Source organism: Numida meleagris, chromosome Z (assembly GCF_002078875.1).
Source record: "Numida meleagris isolate 19003 breed g44 Domestic line chromosome Z, NumMel1.0, whole genome shotgun sequence".
Classification (NCBI taxonomy): Eukaryota; Metazoa; Chordata; class Aves; order Galliformes; family Numididae; genus Numida; species Numida meleagris.
The window spans coordinates 64,452,826-64,478,920 of NC_034438.1; the positions used below are offsets into that span (position 1 = coordinate 64,452,826).

Below are 26,095 nucleotides of genomic sequence, written 5' to 3' on the forward strand. Positions count from 1 at the left end.
TAATGCCTAATGCATACTTATTGTCCTCCTCCTCCCAGTAGATCTTGATTCTGTACTCTTTGTAATAACTGTTTCCTCTAGTGCCTTAATACACTGACACTGTGATCCTTCTAGTATTATATAGAACTAAAAGCTGCTGTTGATTTAGAATGATTCGTGAAATCAAAGAAACCAGACATAAATTTCTTAAGACCACATGCACAGTTAAAACTGGACAAGAAATGCAAAGGTTCCAAGTACATGTCTTTTCTAATATTTTGGTGTGCAAGTCAATTAGATTGTAAGTAAATCATGATTTAAAGAAGACAAATAGCTTCTAGTGGTAGTGCTCCCAAGCAGGTGGGATGTGCTTTTCAGAAACAGAAGCTTTAGGAATTCACCCACCACATTTTCCATCACATTTAACAAATTTTAATAAACTTTGAATTAGGCAAGCCAAAATTTACAAATAAAAGCTTCTCTGAACTGCGTTTGGTCATCTTTCACACCATAGTTAGATCAATCACTTTTGCTGCGTGTAGTTTGTAATACTCTATTAGCATTTCCTTAGGATGTGTAATTCTCTCATGGATCATGACTATCCCTTATAAAAAAAAAATTAAAAAGTTAAAAAATGACAGTATTTCTCCCCCAGAATCATTTCTCACTTACTTGAAATATTGAGGACCAGAGACTTTGAAGTTGTCAAGTGGATTTACTACAGTTTGTGATTTGGTCGTAACAGTAATAATCAGGTGCAGACTGTGAACCTGTAATAAAAACAGAATCAGAACTATCTCAATATGTTCTCCTCCATTTATCAAGCAGTAAGCACATTCTCTCATTTCAGATGCCATAGGAAATAACCATTTGAAATAAAAGGTCTGTCATTACCCAAGCAGATAACACATTAGGTTTCTTAACATCACAGCATATAGCATAACATCATAGCATATCCCAGGTTGGAAGGGACCCAAAAGGATCATTGAGTCCAACCCACAACTCCACGCAGCACCACCCAAACCCAAACCCTGTGTCTGAGAGCGGTGCCCAAACGCTCCCTGAGCTCCAGCAGCTCTGGGCTGTGCCTGCTGCCCTGGGGAGCTGTGCCATGCCCACCGCCCTCTGGGGCACAGCCTTTCCCTAACCCCCACCTGACTCTCCCCTGATGCAGCTCCATGCCATTCCCTCAGGTCCCATCACTGTCACCAGAGAGCAGAGGTTTGTCCCAACTTTTCAGAGGAAATTCTCTGGATGCTTAGGTCCTATCTATTTCTCCCCGACCTGTGCATCTGAGCATACCCAAACCCCATCCAACTTCAGGGAGACCCCTGGCAGTCCCTCACCAGCAGGAAGGACTTCTGTGGTGACAGAATGGCATAGCTGTAGCCTAAACAGACTGTCCAGAAATATACTACATAACCTTCCTGTTCACCTTGTATTGAGCAGAGAAATTATTTGCTGTCTATGAATTTCACTCAACATTCAGCACACACATTTACATTAAGGAGAGAAATCTCATCCTGGCACACTCCCCTTACTGGCTGAGTATAAACCAAGTGAATACAGATTCCTTTTTAAGCAAGACCTTGCCTTAGAACAGCACACAGTGTGTAGGGCATGTAATCTACAAGAGGAAGCTTCAGTGAATTTTCAATAAGAAGTGGAGTTCAAGCAAGTATGTCTTCTTTAACAAAGCCTAATGTGAGACGACTGTTTCTCAGCAACAACTATGTACTTCAGTAAGAGGTACCAAGAGTTCTTCCCTAACCTTTTCCACATGTCAGTTTCCTTCTTTGTAAATGACTCCAATACACACTCCCTAAATGTGACCAAATAATGGAAGAAATAATTTCATTCGTTGTTGCTAGCAAATACTCTATTTGTTAATGCTGTTAAACTGCTTTTAAATTGCTAAATCCCACTGCTATGAAAGAGAGCTAGCAATCACAATAAGCTTTCATATGCACACACCTATTTTGTAAATCGGAACTCCAAAACTGACTCTTGTTGGAAACAGGAAGAGAAAGTAATAAACACCAGTACATACGTGCAAACCCCCCAAAGAAGAGGTTAGCCTGTGAAAGCATTTTCACTGAACTCCTTATGATCAAGATGGCAACAGCAACACAGTCTGAGCCACGAATACTACCAGTCATGCAAGCACTTCATGTGCCATTAATACATGACCAGACACAGAAAACCTCCCTTACTTGTCTCCCTAAACTATTTAATATTACCCTATAATAGCAATGAACATGGGAGAAATATTCTGAAATCACTGATTTTGTGTACTTTAATAGCATCACTGAGAGCTGCCTAATGGAAGCATATCCTGGAGTGACATAACTCCATTACCAAGATTCATTAATAACCTTTATATATCACATAAACCTTTAATGTGATATTCTTCTAAGTCGTATTTTCTTGTCTATAAAAATTTCAAGTTATAACTGATAGATTAGTAAACATTTTCTTCTCATTCATTCTTTGAGCAGTCACAATGAATTCCAATAGTTGAAGTAACACAGCAGCAAAAATGGCACCTCTCGTCTTTAATACACACGTAGTTGGGAACTAAAATAAACAGATGGCCTCAAATTTTTGAACACTATTAGTTCTGCAGAAGAGTTTAGATTTTGCAGAAACAGGAGTCTAAGTGAAAGTCACCTAAGACAGGAGATAAATATAAGTATTTGCTGCTATATATAAATACAAACAGCTTAACAGAAAAACAGACAAATTAGAAAGCTTGGCATCAAGAGATGTTTTATGTAAAGCAGAGATTTCCAACTGCAGCACTACAGTAATTCATAGAGTTATTTTTTGATGGTTTTTGTTTGTTTGTTTGTTTTTAAGACAGATAGATCAGGTAATGAAAGAGCTACTTCAAAAACTAGGCATCCTGTTAGGCAGCCCACCCAATGGAGGTGCTCGAGATGAGAAAGTGCACTTCCTGTGAAGTCAGAGAACATGTCGGAAGGGTGAATCACAGTGCAGAAAATAGCAGCATCTGTCCACTGACTGCTTCTGAGGCTCTGAATACGCAGTTTATTCAGAAGTGATCCAGAAGGCTGTATTTTCAAAGAAACTCGCAGTCTGTGGAGTTTAAAATACAGGACTTCCATCAGGTTCTTCAATATCTTTGAAAAATAGGGCCTTCAGCAAAAACAAAGCTCATGGAAATTAAATATTTAATTTTTTCAGCTTCAATTCAAAGATGTTGCAGATACATAACAGAGAATCCTTTCTGAAGTGCATTTTGCACAGCCAACAAAATGTCTTTATAACTAAAAGGGGGATATTGGCCAAGGAAAATAGATTAGGGTTCATCAAATGAAAGAAATGCAAACTGTCATTTTATCCATTCTGTAAGAGCTGGCTAAAAATTTCACTGAACCTGCTGTATCAGAAAAAAATTTCACTGAACCGGCTGTATCAGAAAATTTAGTTTGGAAAAAATCAAGCTGTTCCCTGGGACTGCTCTGTCATGAGATATTGCCAGTAGGTTGAGCCAACTTTATCTCATAACAAAGTATTCCCTTCTAAATGCTTTGACAACAGGTATGGAAGAGAGATTGGAAACAATGCTTTGAGAGAGACATTTTGAGTTTCTTACCCCTTGAAATCATTGAGTTATAGAAATGTCACTGCACAATACATTTCAAAGTTTCTTATATTTCAAAGCCTGATGACAAATAATTCTTTGATTTCCAGAAGCTGCTCTATGCTCTGAAGCCTGTTGCTTTTTTTTTTTTTTTTCTGAAACAACTGGTTTACTCAAGGAAGAAGGGGCCAGCAAACCAAAACCCAAAATGTTTGCATGTGGCATTATGCCATTATAGGCTTACCATCTAGTTGCTTTAATGAAGGGAAACCTATATGAGCTACTTTTGCAACTTACAGCAGGAGAAGCCCATGAGGAAAGAGGTAATTTATTTGGCAGATAAGTAGTTTATAGATTTACTCAAACATTACCTAAACAATACTCATAACTGTTTGGATGAGGAACCTGTGCTAGTACTAGCAGGTCTCTTCTTCCTCGGTATAAACAGTGACCTTTGAATTCATTGTTCTATTTCACTAGACATCTTCTCAAAGTGTCAAGCGAACTACAAAATGTTTTTATTTATATGCACAAGTCTTTCCCTTAAATCTCAGTATTGAGCAAAGAGCCTCTTTCTTTAGTAAAATAAATCAGAAGTTGACTGTGAACTGAATGAGTAAAATAAGGTCTACCTTGGCCATATTCTCCTCTAAACCACTGCTGTCACAAGAGACACACAGCATCTTTCTTCACTCCCCACACAGCTCTGAGATACGATTAACCCTCTACACTCGTAAGCTGAGAGGACTCAACACCTGTGATATGAGTTGCATTTGTCATGGGATCTAAGAATAGCCATGTTACACAGGGGTGACTCTGTGCTCTGCAGATCACTGCTAGAAGACATCAGACATTTCACTTCGCACATGGAGGCCAAGCTTAGCCTGCTCAATAAAAAAAAAAAAAACAGGAGCTCATCAAGATGCTGTCCCACCAGTCTCTTGTTGCGGTGAGGAATGAGCAGGATTCAGGAAGGGAATCTCAAACCTTCGGATTTCAGGAGTATCCTATCTTTTTAAGCATCTTCATCTTTCTCTTTCTCTACACTCCCCCATGTGGCTAGCACTGTTCACTGCATGATGGGTTGAGTAAATTTAAATTCCCAACTGAGAGAGCATAATATTGCAATGCCAGTCATAGAAACTCCACTCTTGAAAGCTAATAAAATGCCCATCCTGGAGCCTCTCTTTGGAGGCTCAGAGTCCTATGACAAAGTCAGAGAGGAAAAAAACTGTCAAGAAGTCAGTAATTGTAACTCCTCAGAGCTTGTGATTTTGTACATTGTACTAAATTCCTCTGAGTTTTGTTCCATTGTTTGTTTTTTTTTCATCACTCCACTCCTCCCCTCTGTATTAAACCCAAGTGCTTAATAAACAGCTGAAATTTCAGACCCACCTGATGGTTGGGTAAGTCAGGTTACTGCTTTAAGACCACAGCTCCAAATTCAAACACATCTTGAAAGAGGCTTCACTGCTGCTGTTCTGAAGCAATGAAGAACCTCCTCTGCCCTTAAATCCAATCATCCACATCAAATCTACTCTCAGTCTTCCATGGACAGAATTCAGCTCTCCTGAGAAGTGCAGCAGAAGGTATCAGCACCAGAGCCCACATGAGAAATGCTCTGAGGGGATCTCACTGCCTCTGCAACTTTCTCGAGTCCAGCTTCTTAATTTAGTCTCCTAAATTAAAAGTCTAAAAATAATCTGACATGAACTCTTTGACACAGCTACTTCCCTTCCTCATCTTTTCCCCTTTAGCCTCACTGGATTTAACATGTTATGGCTGGTCACATCTATAATCCCAAGGACAGAATCTTTTAACACTTCACCTCACAAATCAGGATTTCCTGCAGCGATACTTCACTTTGCCACTTAAAAAAGAAATCTTCCCATTTTATGCACAGTAACTATTCAAATTAAGATTAAATTGGAAGCATTACTTATGTAGTTTATAAAGTAGGCTCTCTGTAATACTTCTTGAAACCAGTTCAATTGAAAAAATTCTCTCAAATGTGATAGAAGACATTAGTTGTATTCTTCTCCAGCTACAGAGAATCTACCTACAAGCAGGTTAGCATCTCCTTCTTCCTCTACAGACAAATCTGACCTATTCGAGTTGCAAGCTGCTTTTGACCAGAGAAGTTTTTTCCAACATTGTTTTGCATCCATTTGACTCTATAAATAGGAAATATCTTGTCAGTTCCCGAAGAGGAAAAAACTATTTTGTATAAAGAAGCACCTCAAGGAAGGCATGAATAATTTATCATTCTACTGAAAGTTTAAGCTTTTCTACAGGGTTAAATGTTGTTGCTGAGCTCGATATTTCAAAGCTGTGTATCTATTTTCTACTACATTGTCTCCTGATGTTAAATACTCCTATTTCTTCCAAACAGTACCAAAGATACAAATCCTTTTAGAAAAAGGAAGTTGGAAACATGATGTTAAGTCACATGTGTTTAGATTATTTAAAGCCACAATATCTAGGAAACCAGTCAAGAGCCTGTATATGCAACGACTAATATATTTTTTTAATTAAATGTAAGACAAATTTGAAGTTACCTGCTTTGAATACTGCATAGTAGTTTGATATGCACCATAAAATAATGGAGTTTAGGATTCCATAACTGCATAAATGTCTAACACTGAGAAATCTAATACTTCAAATCCACTGCTCTAATGTAAATGAATACTGAAGGATGTGGAAATATCACAGCTAATGCTAAGCTGTAACAGCCAGTGCAATACTATCATCTCCAGCATTTAATCCTTTAAAATAACCTAAAATCTCTTTTAAAAATGTCCTTGTTCTATATTAGAAGTACTTTTCTAACCATTGTAGCATGATCATTAAAATACAGGGTAAAGTAGAGAGCACTGCTTTTTAACAGTTTAGAGGAATAAGAATTGGTGATTAAGCACAAGAAATGGTAATGCCAGAATATTAAAAAAATATTCTTTATTTTAAGAACGCGGCATGGTAATTATATCACTTTTCTTATGGGGAAAAATAATTGAACAAACAATGAACCCTTCAATGATTACAACTCATCACTAATAGGACTTCTGTTCTCAGACAAATAAGGGCAATTTTGCAGGATGCTCCAATACTGTTTTCATCAGCTTAGTGACTATTCAGAGGGAGAAAGACTATGTGCATCTACTTCAGATTCATAATAAGACAATAGCTATTAGAGAGGTCTTCTGCTTCCAGAATTCAGAGACCTGTAATCAGTCCACCAGTATTTTTTTCATATATACATTAAGCTACTTAACTGCACCACTTTTCTTCATACAAATAAATGCTGGTCTAGACTTTTCTCTTTTTCTTTAAATACGTACTTTCTAACTTTTCAGGGTAAATAAAAAAAGTCTTGCTTCATTTCAGTGAGACGTTCCAGTCAAATCACCAGGTCTAGCTAGAAAAAATTTCCATAGCATAAAGTGTTTCACATTCCAAGAATTAGTTTTTTTCACATTCGAATGAAATCCAGAGGTTCATATTCTTACTAAAGCAAATTAAACACAAACAGGCTGGCACACCTGCAAGGTTTTGCATTGTTAATAGAATCACAAGTTTAAATTTTCAAAAGCCTAAGATTCAAGAAATAAATGAACTAGCCTGTTCATTCCAATGGTTACAACATGTTCTCAGCAGCAGTCATTCTCCAGGTTCCATGTCCACACAGACTGTGTTTAGACAGAGTGATCATTATGAAGATTACAGTAGTACCCTGCCATGCTTTCACAATGACAGAAAATTATTAGATAAAGAACAATCACTGTGGTCTGCTAATGAGAATAAATTGAAAGAGTGGGAAAGGCAGGTTTACTTCACAAAAGTCTGGAGGATTTTTGGCAAAATGCAATACCTCCATTGAGTCGCTCCCTGTCGCCCACACACAGTTACCAAAACAAAGCTCTCAGTTTATCATTAGTGCAAAACTGCATAATGTTATTACTGCTTCTGCTATGAGACAGAGCACCAGTAAAGCAAAATCTAACAGAGGGTACTAAGAAAAACTGTTAGCATTCTGGGGAGAAGTGCTATGAAATGGGGAATAGTATCTGTAGTTGACAGTGTGTAGGACTGAGCAGTGACTACGTACTCAACAGAAGAGGAGAACTATTCCTATTTATGAATAAAACAACTTCTGATTGAGAAAAAATACAAATGTGACAAAAATTAAAGAGAACACTATGGATTCAGAAAGGTAATTTATGAAAATTTTAGTTTATAAACAAATTTATTTATGGACCTTTTAAAGTATCACTAAGAAGAGAATTTATTTTCACAAAATAAAATAGATGAAAACTATTAACAGTGAGTTTTCCTTTAAAGTTACATTTTAAATAAGCATAGAAACGTACACTCTATAAACCTACAGAAAGAAAGCTCAATCTAAAACAAAGCGTTTTGAAAGGCTTGATGCTGTCCATAAACAGCAAATACTTAAGAGGAGGCTGATGTTTCTAATGACTGTAATAGTAAATCACTGTCTCTGCTTTTGTTTGTTCTTTCTCAGTATCCAGAAGATGAGATTTGTTCACCTCCCAGTGCTAGCTCAATGTCCATTACAAGTTAGGGGCCACACTACACAGGAACTGCTACAGAAGCATATTCACGGCACAGCTCCTTTTTGGCACAAAAGCCTGCAAATCGTTTCCACAGAAAGCATAGCAGTTCCAGCACTGCATACAGTCCCTTGGATTACCAGTGTGCCACATGACACCTAATTCTGTCATTTTCCTAATATTTCCTGACATTCAGTGTAACCCACTCTGCATCTCATCAGTTTATCCAATGATACTATAGAGACACTGTACTCAGAGCCCATTTCACTTACTGCTAGGCTTTTCACTTTGTCAGCAGTCCAGTTCCTACTCCCCTTCTCCTTGCACCATTTTCTGTTTCAACTGACTTCCATTTCCAGCAGAAGAGGTATGTTCTACCAGCCTTAGTGCCCAGCGCTCCACACTGCTGGCTACACTGGCATAAACAGCCAGAGCAAGCACTCTGGGCCACATCTTTATCTCTCTCAGATATAAATCTCCATGCTTCCACTGGCTTCAGCATAACTAGAGATTTATGTATGCTCAGAGCATGTGTACATGAGTTTCAGTGCTCTTTAAGTACAATCTAGCAGCATGGATCTGTGTCCATTTAGATCTGTGGCACACTAATGGGTGAGGTGTCAAGCTTTAAATACAAGTAAAACAGATTATCCAAAATACGTGTTCACTTCTCAGCTCATTTGACCATTCACGAATTGCCACCAAGTGACTTTTATGGTACCAGGGATATTTTTAACACAAAAAGTATGTGCTTTACACAGCATATTTGCCAGATAATAGCAAATAAACTGTGCACATGAATATATCACACTAATGTCCTTATTTTTTTGTGACAAATAGAACAAAATATGCAAAATGCATGAAATGTGGCTGAGAAAAGATTTTTTCTTCTAGTACAGAATTTTTCTCCTGATCTAAGATTACTGTTATAAGAACAGATGTTATTTTGGGGGGATTATGCAAGGCTGGTGAGTGGAACTGCAGTTAGCCCTCATCCATACCTGGAGGAAGCTGGAATGAATCACAGGAGGACCTGAATTGTCTGGGTGTCAGTGTAAGTAAACTGCTACTCAGCTATCCAGCTTCTGCAGAGCTACTTAAGGAATGCAAATAAGCAAAGGAGCAATATTAGAAAAGACTTATCTGGAATCTGAAGTGTGGGAAATACAATGCAGGGAGAGTAGCTTTCTTATTTATCAATCTCCTATCAGATTACAAGAGCTGCAAACATCTCATATTAAAAAAATAAAAAAAATAAATCCACCATGTTATCCAGGTAAATTTAAGAAGTAGCATTATGAACAGTGAAAGAAACAAAGGTTATTCAAATGCCAGGAACTAGAACAGAACAGGTCCTGTGCATTAATAATGATAAAATACTTGATAGAATGGCAGAAAAGACATCACAGAAAATCAATGAAAAATAACTTTTCAGCTCTCTGCATTTCAAACCCTCTTCTCTTGGATACTTTGCTACAATTGCTAGTGAAATTACTACTGTTTTAAGGACTGTTTTTCTTACAAAGTCTCCATAGAAGTTACAGGTGACCAAACTGTGAAATAAAAACAGCAGCAACAGTTCAGAATCGGCAGAAAGTTAGGCCCATCTTGCCATGAGGAAAATAAAACCCAAAGTCATAACAGCTGGAAAAACAGATTTCTCATCTGTTTCTCATCTTTGAGAAGATTGAGAAAAGGGCTAAAGACATGTGTGATAAGTACATAAAACTCTTCTCCCAAACGTCCTCCAACTTTGAACACAAACTGGACTTACATGATAAGTAACACACTTTTCTTCCTTCCCCTTCAATTTTTGATTATTTAAGATGCATAAAAATACTTAAGAGGTAAATACCCAGAAATGCCCAAATGCACATTGATGTAACCTACTACAAGGAACAGGCTAACACAAGGAACAAGCTCCTACGAGGACAGGCTGAGAGACTGGAGCTCCTCAGCCTGGAGAAGAGAAGGCTCCAGGGGGACCAGATAGTGGCCTTCCATTACCTGAAGGGGACCAAGAGGGGAGGGACTTCTTAAAAGGGCATGTAACAACAGGACAACAGGAAATGGCTTTAAGCTGGAAGAGGGGAGATTTAGACTAGATGTCAGGAAGAAATTCTTTACTGGTGGTGAGACACTGGAACAGGTTGCCTAGAGACGTTGTCGATGCCCTCTCCCTGGAAGCATTCAAGGCCAGGCTGGATGGGGCTTTGAGCAACCTGGTCTAGAGGGAGGTGTCCGTGCCTATAGCAGGGCGGTTGGAACTAGACGATCTTAAATGTCTCTACCAACCCAAACTATTCTATGATTCTGTGAATTCAGGCAACTTAAAGACCTGCAACCCTTTAAAGCAATGAGTCTGAAGACAAACGTGATGGTCGTAGTGAAGTACAAAGTCTATCGATCTTTGTAAGTGCAGCAGGGGAGACCGTGCTGGCACTGCCTGCTCTCAGCACATTGTCCCCAACATTTCAGACCGCTCAAGTTAGCCAGTGACCAACACAATGCTGTGAAACACCTGTCGGAAATTTTTAAAGGTATCTTCTGGTTGCTTAGCAGTGTGCTGTGTGGCAAATTGACTCACATTTTATGTGGAACTAAATTCCGAGAAACAATTTTGGGCTCAGAAATACCATGCTAATTGCTAGGTTCAACTCCTCTTAGTGCCAAACAAAGAATCTCTCTATTGACATTATGGACTTTTTTTAAAGTAATCCATTAGTTCTTCAGTTCCTGATGAATGCTTTTCTCATACCGCCATCTATGTTAATAGCTCTAATTGACTCAATCAGAAGTACTCCTTAACATAGTAAAAACATTCCTTTGTTCCTCCACAGCAAAGCCAATCAAAACTGAGCTTCTTTTGTCAGTTTATGCATATTTTTTTTTGTTTGGATTTAACATCACATATAATTACAACAGATTCAATACACTTGCAAAACATTTCCACCAGAGATTCATTTAAATGTATGCTAAGAATCACAGCATTATTCACTGCAGGCTTCAATTTAACATATGCTACATAAAACTTCTTTTCCTTCCTTCATGTTTCCCCAACTCTGATTTCAGTTATTCTTCATTCAAATGAGCAGACATAACTAAGACTGCATTTCCAGAGTTTATTTTGAAATAAAACTTCTATATGAAAAACAAGCAGGTACAAAGCACTACATATTCAGCCCATTTAACCGGAGGGTGACAGACTCAGTATTACAGAGAACCATGGTTGTGACTTCTGATACAGCAGTCCCCTTTCGTACCATGACAGAGGCACAGTCCCATTACTGGATGAAAGAAGAATCTGAGTGTATATGAACCCACATTACACAGGCAAATCAACATGGCACGAGTCACTGTAGTTCAGATGTTTTCGAACTCTTTGTTGTTTGACCCAGTAGCAAAAAGGAGGCTCCTCACTACTTACAATGGGATATTATTTCCATTAATGACAGAGAGGTTGTTTGCTTTCCATTTACAACGACAGAAGTTGGACGATGACAAGTCCCCAACACCTTTCAGTTTCCTGTGTTTAAGCCTGATCATGCACAAACCGTGTAGAAATCTTCTGATAGTGAAAGGATGCTGCTCAGCAACTAGTAGCAGCAGAAAGGTCTCCCACATGAACAAGCAGAACAAGGTTCTGAGTTCATACACAAGATCCAAAGAACCCTTCTCTGTACCTGAGGAATACGTTCCTCAAATCTCAATCTGTCCTACCATTAAGAGATAAGGCTGACATAGCCAGTAGATGTGTATTAGTATCATTACTGCAATTTCTGCCCTTAGTTTGTTTCTTGTCTTATCTTACATACCTGTCTTATCATCCAAGATAAGAATAACAACTTCCCATCTCGGCTAGACTCAAGTGAACCATCACAGAACAAACAGAAGTCACCTACCTGGCCCCAAAGCCCTCTTCATTGTCTTAACAATGGAGGTAACTCTCAAAGTAAATAAAGCATGAGAAGCTAATGCCCCACTCAGTCACCAGCTGCCTTCCAAACATACACTAAATATGCTGAGTCCTTGTTAACAGCAATAATTAGATTGATTAAAATTATCTTGATTTTCTGTGATCTAACTTCTACAGCATGCAAAATATTCTTTCCTCCACACTGGACTCCAGGCACCAACCTGCGTGCCCACACATGCACTTCCAAGTCTTCCAATGCCTACCTCAAGAGATAAGTGAGTTGCCTGATTTTCCATAGTTCACATTTCTGTTTGAATCAACATCACTAAGATCACACAAACTGATTTTTAGCTTATCCACGAAGCTGTGTGGCACACAGAGCATCAACCCAGCTTCACACTGGTCAGCCAATTATGTACACACATAACTCTTAAGTTTTGAATGGGATAATTTTCTTAAAAGAGTCATAATTTCAGATGTGCCCCCAGTCTTACTTCTGTGACCTGTTTCTGCCTTTCACCTTTTTAATAGGTTTTCACAAGACTTGGCAGGCCTTCTTTGTCAACTTTAATAAATTAGTGACTTCAGAAAAAAGGTGAAGCTGAGGCTTGAGTCCTAACACACTTAAGGCCTATCGAAGTTCACAGTTCCATATAATTTCTCCACTGTTTCCTCAGTTTATATTATTTAAAATAGCTGAATATGGCTTCATTTTTTCTGTTTACTAAGTCCTCACTAACTCAATTTGACTAATTTACTTTACTCTTGATTTATCCACTTATGACTGGAGAAGAAGTGTGTACCCTACACAATTTAAAAAAAATAATAATAATTCACATGATAATTAAAACTTAAGCAGCAGCCAGTAATCAAGAGGATAAGCTTAATTAATCCAGAATCTTTGGGATGCAGCTAAAACAATCTTCAGTAATGCATATGCAGTATCCCTGCCTGTGGCTGGAAACAAAATCAATTTTGGGGTCTGATTAAATATAGCAGTAAATTAAAAGCTAGCTTAACTCCATCCATATCTTCTGTATTTCTCCTCTTAAGACTCTTCTGATTTTCTTTCCTCTCGTCTTCCATTGTTTCACTTTCTGGGATTTCATGTTTTCTAACTTCTTACATAGAGAGCTGCTTCTGCCCCAGGAGCCCTTGGGAGCCACCAGTCAACTGCCTGAGGAAACCCCAAGTTTTCCTGCTCAACAGAATCAGAGAATTCACTCTCTTCTGCTTTTTATCAAGCAGTCCAGTTCCCAAGGCTCCCATTTCCTCCAGCAAGTAAATCTACCCTTCCTACTGTTACAGAGGGAAACGAACCTCCCCTCTGCCACAAGCCTTGTCATCTTCAGCATTGTCCATCTTTTGACTGCATGCCCCAGGCTCCTGTCCTGAATCCAAAGTTTGTCAAGAGGTTTTTAATGACATGCACAAGATAGAGATAGGGACTGTGTAATTCAACAGCCATTATAGTAATACTACCCTTTGAGAATGAAGACTGTTTGAAATTAAACTAACAGTAGCTTGACTTCACACTCAATCCAGTTAGTGAAAACTCACTTATTTCACTGGCAGGTATTTCTGCCACGATAAAAAAGCACACAAAGTTCATACAAGCAGTACACAGAGTCTTACTTCCATCTTCAAAGCTAAATGTGTTTTGTGGCTTGTCTTCTTAACAGGCCTAAATTTTACTTCTTTGTGCATAAACAATTTAGCACTTTTTAAGTCAAGATACAAGGCCAGATGTGACTAGATCCTGGCCATAATGTCTGCAGAAATAAAACATGGGCTATTTAACTAGCTGAGAAAAGCATGTGGAAAAACTGTCAGTTTAAGTGATGAAAATTTATACTGAATGGATTGAGTTTATTTGGCAAAGCCTTAGTAGCAGGGGCCTGCAAGTGACCATGGAGTGGCAGAGACAATGGGTTATGGTCTGACCACAGGCCCCACTCCCCTGCACTGCTCAGGAATAAGAGGCAGAAAAGGGTAGATGAATGAGAAAGTGTTTTTAGTTTGCTTCTAGTTCCTACTGCTCTAGTCTGTTATCAATAGGCAATACATTACATTCACCTCCCTGTGCTGAGTCTATTCTGCCAATAAAGGTACTTAGTGAGTGACCTCCCTGTCCCTATCTCAACCTAGGAGACTTTTTTCACCTTATTTTCTCCCCATCCTTCATGGAGAGGGGGATGTAAAAACAAAATGTTGGTGCTTAGCTGCCCATTGGTGTTAAACCACTGTGTATATCACACACAGATTTTAACAGAGAAGCCACAAGAAAAACTAACTAGGTGAAATGTCCATGAATAAAGTCCCATTCCCTAATGTTTTAAAAAACAAGAGCAAGTATTTTTCTCTGCAGCGTATGCTCCAATTCAAGTAAATGTTACTGGAGTTGACAGAAGTATCATGCAGTGAAATTCTGAGCTTTATTTTATATGGGAAGCCAGACATGCTGATCATAATGGCTCCTCATGGCCTTAAAATCTATGAATCTATTAAATCCATGGAACAATGCCAGACTGTATCCAATTCCTAATGTGAATTTGAAGAAGACAGTTCTAAAGTGGTGCTGCTCCTCATTAGCTCTAACAATCATCACAGTATATTCATCATTTAGTAGATTACAAATACAAAATTCTGCAGCAATCTGTCAGGTCACCACAGAGGGAGTTTAGTAAAATACAATTTTTTTAAAGATTAGGTTAAGAAATAGTATATGTTATTCTAAAAGCAGATGTGGAAACACTAAAAAGAGGACAGAGCCCCTAGAAAGTGCAAGAATTATTTAAGCAGAAGATACACAGTTTCCTTTAAAACGGGTGGCAGTGTCAGAATGCTCTTGTTTCTACAAAGTCCTCCAAAACACCACAGTATACTGTGAAAAAGTCAGGCATTTCAATATGTTTTACTCTCCATATTGCCAAGAATAGTTCTGTATCTGAGCATTAGCAGATCAAGAATATTTCAGGACTGAGATTTCATTCTTCCTTTTCACCTCCTGGATTTTAAGAAATATTGGTTAAAAAATCCCTTAATGAAAGAAAACATTTTCACAAACTGCCTAATGACAGATTTACAAAAATTTCTTCTGCAACCCCCTGTAGTGTTACTATAACCTGAAGACCTTGTAGCAGATCTCTCCTTACCTGACTGGTACTTCTTCTTCCTCATTTCTCAGGATGCTCCAGGCCTTGGCATTAATTCATCAAGATCTGCACTGAAAAGCATTGAAGCACAGTCAGAATGGTCCCGGCACGATGCAGTCAAACACAGGATAGTGAACTAAAAACCATGAGAGCTACTAGTTTATATAGCAAAGTATTCCTATTTCTCTGTCGTTACATATTATGCCCTCCAATACCTTGGCACTTATTACAGCTTTAGTTCTTGTTTCCATTAACACTGCACCTACATGCTGCTGCTGCATACAGCAAAATCAGTTTATTCCAGACTAGGAGTGGGCACACCATCTTATTGCCTTTAATCTAGTTAAAAGATAAAAGTAGGTTTATGACTGCCTTCTGCTTTCTTGGCTGCTGTATGCCAGCTGTAGGAAAGAAGCACTTGAGCCCTGCCAGTGCAAAATTAACCCATCAAAAGAACACACCATAACTTCGCAGGAAGTACCAGTAACATTTTTTAAAGGTTACTACAGGTTTTACAGCCAGGTACACCATATTTTCAGAATTTTGCTCCCAATAATTTAATCACCAGTCAGTTTCAGCACAAGTGGGTTTCTGTGACTAGTAATGGATTAAAGTAGTCCTCAGCGCAAGAAAACAGGGAAGTGGCTTAAGGAATATAACCTGCAAGCACTAGGATAGAATTACCAGTGTTACACAGAACTGTAAAGCTGATTGATTTCAAGGGGCATTTTGCCTGATTAACACCCGTGGACCACTGTGCACTGTATTCTTCTTCTGTTGACTCATTGGCAAGGAGAATACAAGCACTGTATACATTTTGATTATAAATATCAAGAGGTTTGTCAGTCACAACAAAAACCAGGACAACGTATTAATGGAGATCAATGCCCTCTTTTCAGCAGCAGTGAAATACATCTCTCTGCTTCTGGGAACAGTCCTCACATGCAGGCATAACTAAACTCAGTGTAAGCAACACTAACACATTTAGAAGGGCAAGGAGGAGCTTCTACTATCCTTGATGCTGATGCTGACAAAACCCCAGGCTGCTATTTTATAGAAAATTTATTTGAGGACTACAAAGTATAGAAGCAAATTCATGGAAGCCCATCTTCAGACAGATTTGAATGGCAAATTGGAATAGATGCAAATAACTCTCATAACAAGTATTTTTAAGATATAAAGTTAAAACTACCAGTGTTTATGTGGTGTGAAGTAATTACACTACATTTGTTTTTGCTAAAAGTTATTGTTGCATTTGACATTCTCAAAATGACCTTGAGCTGCTTCTGCTCCTAGCAAGAAAAGGTTTCCAGAAAGGTTCTTCTAGATAGAAAAGGTTTAATGCTTAACAATGTCACCAGAAGTACTTCTCCCATACCCCCTTGTTCAGACTTGAGCCACATATAACTATCTTCCTTTTTCCCCATAGTCACTCAATTTTTTTTATGCCACCAGCAGATAGATTTAGAATTGCTTCAGTGAGCCAAACTTGTTCATTTTAAGCACTCTGATGAAAAGACATACAATATTTAAATAGGACTTTGTTCCTCCTCCTTTTCAGCCAGGTGACTTCTCTGTATTTGGAAGTCTGTCCTCTGTAGATACTGCACTCACTTCTTGTAAGTAAGGAAAACACAAGAGTTGCCTCTTTTCTGAATTGTTGCAAGCTCTCAGTCCTGTAACCACGCACATCTTTGAATGACTCACAGCAAACATCTTCCCAAAGCAATTTTACAAATGATGGTAAAATCAATCAGTTGAATTGCGACATTTTCATTACCTGTTGCAAAGAATGTAAATGAGGATTTCAACACTTTGAAGTGTAACAATTAGGCCCACAGACATCAAAACCCTGCCTTCACTTTATGAAGAACTTGCTAAGCATGAGGGTATAATGATAGCTCTGTCTTAGGTACTACAGCTGTTGCCCCCAGCCCCAAGGCCCAGCTGCAAGCCCCTCAGCACAGTGAGCACACCCAGCACTCACAACCCCCTCTGCCCACATTTGCATCCCACTTCCCCCTCCTGGCTCTCCTCACCACCCCAGCACCTGCCAGGAAAGCTGTGCCCTGGCCCACAGTGTGCCACAGAAAGCTCTCCAGAGCCTGCAGTGGCCTTCTGTGGTGACTGGGGAAGTGCAGGCCCCGCTGCCTCACAGCCCACTCCCTCAGCAAGGCAGTGATGTGAGGAGACAATAGGTGGGCACATTTCTTACACTTATATTAAATATTATGTGTACATAAAATCATCATGTGGGGACAAAACTAGAGACCTAGTCTGTGGAAGGAACCGAGGAAGTATATCAGAGACTCACAGTGTTCCTGTCAGTTCCTCCATGTTCTCTGCACAAATCCTTTTTCTTCTGAGCTTTAATTGAGACTCCACCTCAGAAATTAAGCCTTAATCCTTGCAATTCCTCTATTCTTCCATGAAAAAAAAAAAAGAAAAAAAAAGAAAAAAAAAAGAAAAAAAAAAAANAAAAAAAAAAAAGAAAAAAGGAACCATACAGGAGCTTGATAGAAGAGTGCCTGCAGAATAGATGAAATGCAGAGAGCTAAAGCAGTAATAGGTATAGTGCCATTATGCACTCTATAAAAGGTACTGATAAACTGCAAAATTATTAGGTAGTATTAAAACAATTCATGTCACTTGCTAAGCAACTGAAGAAAACAGTTTTCATTATACTTCTTTCCTTTTTCCCAAAGCTGTTGTCACACTTTCTACAGTAATCACAGCACAGGAACACCAGGAGGAAAGAAGGTAAGGAAGGCCCACTCCATCACTCCACATGAAGCATGTCTTTATTTAACAGAAGACCAAAGTGCATTTTAAGTTCAGCTACCAAATCTAGGACAGGCAATGCTCTCAATAAATTCACCAGTTTATTAAAACTTACATTTGTAAGTGACCTTCCGTTGGAAGTGCTTTATCTTGGAAAGATGTTGCCATTTGGTGTCACTGAGAGGTCCAGCAGCTGCTGCCTGTTTGGAGAGGAACAGAAAAGAGTTAGGAACAAAAATGTGAGGAGAGAATATCCAGAAAGCCTGAAATGACAGCCAGAAGGTCAGGTTCATTTTTTGTATTATAGTGCCAAAGAGAAAAATAGTGAATAACTGAGGAGTGAAGACAGAGAAATAACTCAGAAGGACAGATTCAGATGTACCAATTCAGAATGATTGGTGAGAGGAGTCAGACAGATTTAAAAGCTAAAAACAGTCCTGCTTTAGAGGGAATGGAAAAGGATGAATGAAAGCAGCCAGAACAGACACGTTTCCATGTTATTTAAATACTTCCAACTTAATTTGGCCTATTTCTAGCACAACCTGTGCAAGCAAAACATGTGTGTCACAAACATCCCAGGCAGGAACAATGTCAATCTCCCGAACTCCCCCTGCCTTTCCCAAGATGTCCAGCCACTGCCATGTAGTGCTTGTTTCTGTCTGCAAAAATTGTGATAGGTTTTTTTTGTGGTCTTTTTTTTTCAGTCGTGTAATACAGAAATCTCCTTGAGAATTCATTTGCAGGTAAGTGTTCACACCACATAGCAATATCCATTTATTTTAGGTGTTATACAGCTCATTTGTGTTGGGAAACAGAGAGTTTAGAAGTTAAGCAAGATCCTGCAAGCTTTAGAATTTCCTTTAATTTGGTAAGAAGTATGTTTTCAAGAAAGGAAGTTACCAAGATCTTCTTATTTAATTAATTAATTACTGATTTTATGTCCACACAGACAGCAATCGTCTCATTGCTCTCATTTTCTCCAGCCGTTTGTAACCCCTTCTCACTACTTTTTCCCATCAAGAAACCTTCATCACTCTGCATTTGGATTACTTCTGAAACCAGAGGATCTTTTTTATTAGCAATTACCATTTCAGGTTTACCTTCCCTTCATCTGGTTTCGCTCTTCCTTTGCTCAGCTATGCAACCCTCAATTTTATTCCCTGACTGGCAAAGACATTTCACACTCCTGCTGTGTTTTACAGGGACAGCAAGAATGTCCCTGACAGCCGCAACAGTGGGAATGTTGCTTTCAGAAGGCCTCCAAAGAAATGTGTCTAACTCTCTGATGTTTGGAGGTCTGTCAAAGGTGAAAAAAGTTAGTCACTTGGCAACCTGTATCCTGAAATGACTGAGTAAGCACAGTGCTGCAGTAGAGGAAAGGAAATTAAAACCAAAGCTGGCTGCCTATCAATTATTAATAATATTCATTACGAATTTAGCCTCTATTTTGTTTAGCAAATAATTTGCAAATCTTCTGTTCTCCCCTATGCCATGTTTATTCTCTTAATAGTTTGGAAATATTTTTCAGACAGAATGCTCTCTCATGCTTTTTCCCTTCATCATGTTCTTTCAGCATAGCAGGGTGCCCACAGTTGTTCCAGGCAACTGCGGTGACCTCACACCTGGGAAATGTTAAATGGAATTATAATTGACGGACAGAGGAAATACACGTAAAATTTTATCAAGATCTTTTCTTTTGCAAATTATCAGTCATGATGAAAAATACAAGCCTGCTGAATTCCCTCAAATTTTTCATAGTATTAAGCAATGATTTGTATACCTGTCAATAACACAGGTTGTGTGTCAGATCTTTTTGTTCCTATAGACTCAGGCAATCACTGCAGTTGGAAAGCACAAGGTGAGGTCTCAAGCACAACATCCAGCTCACCTCTATCTCAGAACTGAATTTAAGCTGAGACCTCAGGTCACACTACATCCAATCATGTCTTCAAAGCCTTTACCTGAGAGAACTCACAGCATCTGTAGTCCCCTGCTTCCGGGCCAGACCAGCTGGTTTTTTGTGCTGTTTTTTTTTTTTTTTTCCTCCAAGTCAGAATCTTTCAGTTTATAACCATTGCCTCTTAGCACAAATTAAGATCACAGTTTTCATAAACATCAGATATATAAAGCTTGAGAAGACAATTCACTATTAAGTGAGCTTTAATAAAGCTTCAGTTGATCATTTAATAGAGTTTTGATCCTTTTCATCATGTAAATCTCACTTAAATCTGTTTAGGGATGGGCTGAATGTAACTGGCATAATATTTCAGAAAATTTTTTGAGAGGGACATGCACAAACAGAATTATATTTTATTTCTACGAGGCATTTATTATTATTTTTACCTAAACAAACTGCTTTGAAAGGGCAAATTAAATTCCACACAACTCCAGAAGGACAGCAGATCTTCCTTGAGTGCAACTCAGCCAAGTTACTCTTCTCCAGCTAAGAAGTGGTCTCTGATACTTTGCCTCATTTTTCCAAGAGAACTCAGCTTGGAAGTCTGTCTGTGGCATTTCTGTAGTATTCTGCATCCGCAAATATAGTTTTTCCACCCATTGTGGCAGTTTTAAAAAGTTAATCTTAGAAATAATAACCTAGATCTTTGTTTTATCATGGAGTTCTGGATCTTTTCTGTTTGTTTCATTATTTGAAAGAAAATATTCTTAATTATTCTTCCCAGGTTGACCCCTTCCATGTAGTAATATTTAAAACCACTTCAAGATATTCAGCAGCTTTTGCGTTTGAATGACATCTCTATTTCTTTGCCTGTTATTTACTTATTTATTTATTTGCTGAAAATGTTTAAGGAAGAAGACTTGACATAACAGTGACTTGTTTTGAAATACTTATTAATTATTCTATTTCATGACCCAAAACAGAACCCAGAGCCTGCTTGTTGCTGTCTTCTTCCCACACACAGATCCACAAGTCTTTCCATAGCTACAGTAAATTAGCAACAGAGAGAAAGAATAAGCAAATAATGTGTAAGATGGAATGAATGTTATTGGAAAGTTTTGACGAGGTAGTGAATTAAATGTAGAAATAACCATGACCAGCACTCTTGAACCGTATCTCAAAATAATAAAAACACAACTTGAAATAATGAAATCAGATGGTTATCTGCTATGCCTTCGTCTTTGATGTAGGTTCACTGGAGGCAAGAAGTGACACAATATTCATTAGTAACAGTACAGACTTATGGAAAGTTATTTGCTTTTTTCATAGAATCATAGAATCACAGAACTGAAGATCATAAAATCATGAAGGTTGGAAAAAACCGCAGATCAACTAGTTTAACTGTCCACCTACCACCAATGTTGCTGACTAAAACATGTTCCTTAGTACCATATCTACACATTTCTTGGACACCTCCAGGAATGATGACTCAGTCACCTCCCTGGATAGCCCATTCCAGTGTCTGTCACTCTTTTAGAGAAGTCTTTCCTAATACCCAACCTGAACTTGCCCTGGTGCAACTTGAGGCCATTCCCTCTTGTCCTATAAATGTTACCTAGGAGAAAAGGCCAGCACCCACCTTGCCACAACCTCCTTTCAGGTAGATGTAGAGGGCAATAATGTCTCCTGTGAGCCTCCTCTTCTCCAGACCGAACAATCCCAGTTCTCTCAACTGCTTCCCATAAGGCTTGTGCCCTGTCCCCTCACAGCTTCATTGCCCTTCTTGGGACACACTCCAGGGCCTCCATGTCTTTCTTGTAGTGAGGGGCCCAAAACTGAACACAGTTCTGAAGGTGTAGCCTCACCAAGGCTGACTACAGGGAGATTATCACCGCCCTGCTCCTGCTAGCTGCACTATTTCTTATACGATCCAGGAAGCTGCTGGCCATTTTGGCCACCTGAGCACACTGCTGGCTCATGCTCAGCCAAGCGTCGACCAACACCCCAAGCCTGTAGCGTTGCCTGGAGCTATTGTGACCAAAGCACAGGACCCAGCACTTGGTGTTGTTGAACTTCATCTCATTCCTCAGCCCAGTGATTCTGCCTGTCCAGACTCCTCTGAAAAGCCTTCCCACCCCCAGGCAGATCGACAGCTCTTCCCAGCTTCATGTCATCTGCATACGTAATTTTATCTGGTACTAATGACAATAATAATTAATGCAGCATATATATCTTGAATAAAGCAAGGATTCTGTCTTACAGAGCGCAACTGTAGGCAAATCAAGGGACAAAAAATGTTAGATAAGTACAAAATTGGGAGAAAAAATGCACTCATACTTTATGAACCAATGAAACAATCTATCTAAAAGTGAAATTTCACAGAACTTTCTCAATTCAGTATTTTCATTTGCGATCCCAGACTATGGACCATTATTTAATTCTAAGGAGTCACTAAGCTAGAAAGTCTCAGTAACATCAGAAAATAAGATTAACAATTTAAAAAAGCATGTGACTAGATGGAACAAAGGACTACTGAGTACAGAAGAAACAATTTGGTAAGAACAAGAACAAAATTCTTTGTATTAGTAGACATATTCAGCTGCATAAATTGATATACAGAATAATTAACTAGTCAGTAGTTATACATATGAAGAGATCAGCTAACTGACTCAGGTAGTCTTGAGGGTACATCAGTAGTCCACTGTGCTACAAAACAAGGAAATGACATTTTGGATGACAAAAGAGTGTCATAACCAAGGCAGAGAAAGTTGCACCTTGGAGACTTGAACAAAGTCCAGAAATAAGAAAAAAAAATAAAGAAAGAAAGAAAAAAAAGGAACATCTAGAAAATACCTACATAATCAAGGTCAGTTAATCTAGAGAAGGAAAAACTAGTTAACAATCCTGAGGCATGGGAAAGCTGCACCAGAGATGTGGAGAATAAACAATGACCTTAACCTGCATCATGATTTGGCAAGAGTCTAAGTAAATTTTTCTAACTGAAAGGAAAGAGAAGCATTGGAAGAGTCAGCCAAGAGATGGACTACTACAACAAAAGCAGCATCAGTGAAAAGTTTAAAGGACTAATGTTAACAACATATTCTAAAAATGACAGCTCCACAGCTGATCCTGCCTAGACACAAGACTAATATATTTTTTTAAAGGCTCCCTACTTTGTCTTTTGCATTTCTTTGACAGTTTGGCTTGTAACAAAGAGAGAGAGTTTTATTTTCTTTTGTCTTATTTTCTCCTTGAGCTTCTGGGATAATTAGCTCCCTCTCTAGAACATGAGAGGCGTCTTTCTCATAGCTTTGCCTCCTCATTACTGGCATTTAGCTAATCAATCATTAGCTTGAAAAGTAGAAACTGACAACGTATTCAGCAGCCAGCCTCTTCATGTTCAGGGAAATAAGCACAAGCTGGTCACAGCCTGGAAGTCAGCCCCTTGCTACAGTACTCCATGAGAAATCGGAGAACTAATTACAGTTTGATGAAAATCAGATACTTTACTATACAGGTTGTCCAAACATGTTCTGGCTGGCTCGTCTCTGGAGCATTCAAGGCCAGGTTGGATGGGGCCCAGTGCAGCCTGATCTGATGGATGGCAGTCGTGCTCACAGCAGAGGGGTTGGAGCAGAATAATCTTTAAGGTCCACTTCAACCTAAGCCATGGTTTATCACATTCAATGATTCTATGATCCTATTTCTTCTGTCAGGAAGTCACTGGTCTAGTTGACTAGCCTGTTACTACAGTGCCTAGGATAGCTTATCTGAGTGCCAACCGCTCACTCTTTTCCATGTAGCTACCAACAAAAATGCAGAGCTGCATCTTTGTCTTAGAGAGTAATTTTTTTTCACTGTTTTCCACATAGTTTCCCCACACACAGGAAAATGTTTCACATAAAGGTTTTGATGACTGTTCCCTTTTAAACCAATTTGCATATTTGTCTGCTTAGTCTGATTTCCCTTCCCAGTCATTCTTCCACACTTTTATTATCTTACTACATTTTATAGCACAAACCAAACAACATAATAGTAACCAAGGCATTTGAATAACATGGCTACTGTTTCAAATTAACTTAAAGGTTATTAGGAAAACTGAATGAAGAAGAAAATGCTAATTATTAAAAAAGCAAGATTTGAACATCTTTTTTAACAAATGTTAGTAATAAAGATCCTTCTGGATTTTATTCTCCAAAGGCTGATTTCCACAAATGCTGATTCCCACAAATGCTGCTTTCCATAAGTGCTGTTGTAAGAAAAAGTCAAACTGCCACACACACAACAGTTCATTTAACAATATGCGGTGAAACGTGAATCGCTAACCCATCAGAACAATGCAAAACAGTGGAGCAGAACGTGGATTCTGCTTTCGGGCACCTACCTTTAGGCTACAAAATCAGGAAGCTCGATAAAAGAGTAGTTAGATCATTAGCTTTTGTAGTGATGGAGAGCAGGTTCCTCCCTATCAATCCAGGGAAAGTAGTCACCCAGGAGCTCCCTCCTCCCCGCTTGGATGAGAAATTTCTGAACCCTGGCGAATATAACTGCAATAATGCTTGCTTGCTGCAGGCATTATGGTAAAAGGAAAAAATAATTACAAATCTTTCACCCAATTACTTGCTGTTTTCATCTCAGAAGTGTCATCAAAGTGACTGAAAGATGCAGAAAGGAGCATTAGCTGTCTGACTCCTGATCACAGTTATTCCATACTACATTCACCCCAGTATTTTTTTACATAAGATGGACAGGGAAAGAAAATTATTTCAAATAACAGAGTTCTGATTTTCATCTCCTTGTGTCTAGTATTCATATAAGTTTTGTTTTTCTCCTATCAGGCTGTATTAAGCCTAAGTGGTATAAATGTTCACCATACAGACATATTAAAAATGTTTGTCAATAATGAACAGGGTAAAGGTTATCATGGCTCATATAGCAATGTATAAAAACGAGCTAAGTAATTCTGGCATCAACTGTAAGATTTATGCAGTTTTAAAACTGTTTTGATTCCTTCTATTCCAAACTCATTTCTAAAAGTTGTAAAAACAAAATCAGCTGTCAGCTAAATCTTAACACAGTGCAGTTTCTAAGCAAAACCATATATTTCCTTCCCTTCTTCTGTTTAATAAGGTGGGGAAGCTCATGTACAAATTCACTTGTTTTTACAACAAACACCAGAAGACTGACTTAATGATGTTCAGACTCAGTCAATGTTACTCAGTATACTAGCATATGTGGACAGCACATCTAATAGTTACTAGGATCTGAAACAACGGTAATGTATATTGACAAATGTTTATAAGAACAATTTAAGAAGCACTGAAAAGACTTGCATCAAAAAAATCAGTAAAGCTTTCGTGTCACAGGATGACAGCTTATCCAACTTTAGGCAATCAGTCATAGCCCTCATGCAAAAATAATGCGGAGAGCTCCCAGTTAGAGGCAGCCCTTTCTTCTGGACATCAAGCCACCTCATAAGGTTCCTTTTCCAATCCTATCTTGAAATCATCTTTAGTGGGAAACAGCATATACTGCATTTCCTTCACACGCAACAAGCTTACGTTGACACCATAGACTGAAAGAAGACATCAAATCCTTCAAACCTTGTCAGACAATTCCTTTTTGAAAAGCAGCATCAAAAAGGACAGGTAAAAAGCTGTGTTTAAAAAAAAAAAAGACAAGGTCGGGGCTGCTATGCTGAGGGTGCTCCCTGCAGCTGCAGCTTTGTTTCATGCAAACAGAAAAGCAGCCTGCAAAAGCTCATGGCAGGGAGCAGGATTGCAAGAGGCGTAACAGATGCCAGCATCACTTACTAAAGCTAGCTTAGGGCTATTAATAAGAGCGATTTCTGCACTACAGAAAGTACATAAGCTTCTAGTACCTTCTCCTCTCTGGGAAACAGGCTCCTGATAAGGTGATGAAGAAGGAAAAAAGCAATTTTACCTTCCAGCAGCCCCTGTTATCTCTGATGTGATGAAAGCTGCCTTGTTTTAAAGAAGGCAGAGGTAGCCAAGAATTACAGACAGAAAAGTTTAAACATTCCTTAGAAAATGCCCACAAGAGAAAAATTCCATTATCCCTCTCCTTCTCTTCCACAAGGCAAGGGTAATAAATACCATGTCATTCATTTACATTAATGCATTTACATTGTAAATTCATTAATCTGAACTTCTCAGATACAAGAAGAGA

At 38.7% G+C, this 26,095-nt stretch overlaps 1 long non-coding RNA gene across 1 annotated transcript; it reads right to left on the reverse strand.

Moving 5' to 3' along the window:
- On the reverse strand, positions 463 to 22,691 carry LOC110390022. Its single transcript, XR_002433498.1, has 5 exons — positions 21,546 to 22,691; positions 18,125 to 18,209; positions 15,229 to 15,299; positions 652 to 749; positions 463 to 583 (listed from the first exon to the last, which is right to left on the reverse strand). It is a non-coding gene; the product is annotated as an uncharacterized LOC110390022 (long non-coding RNA).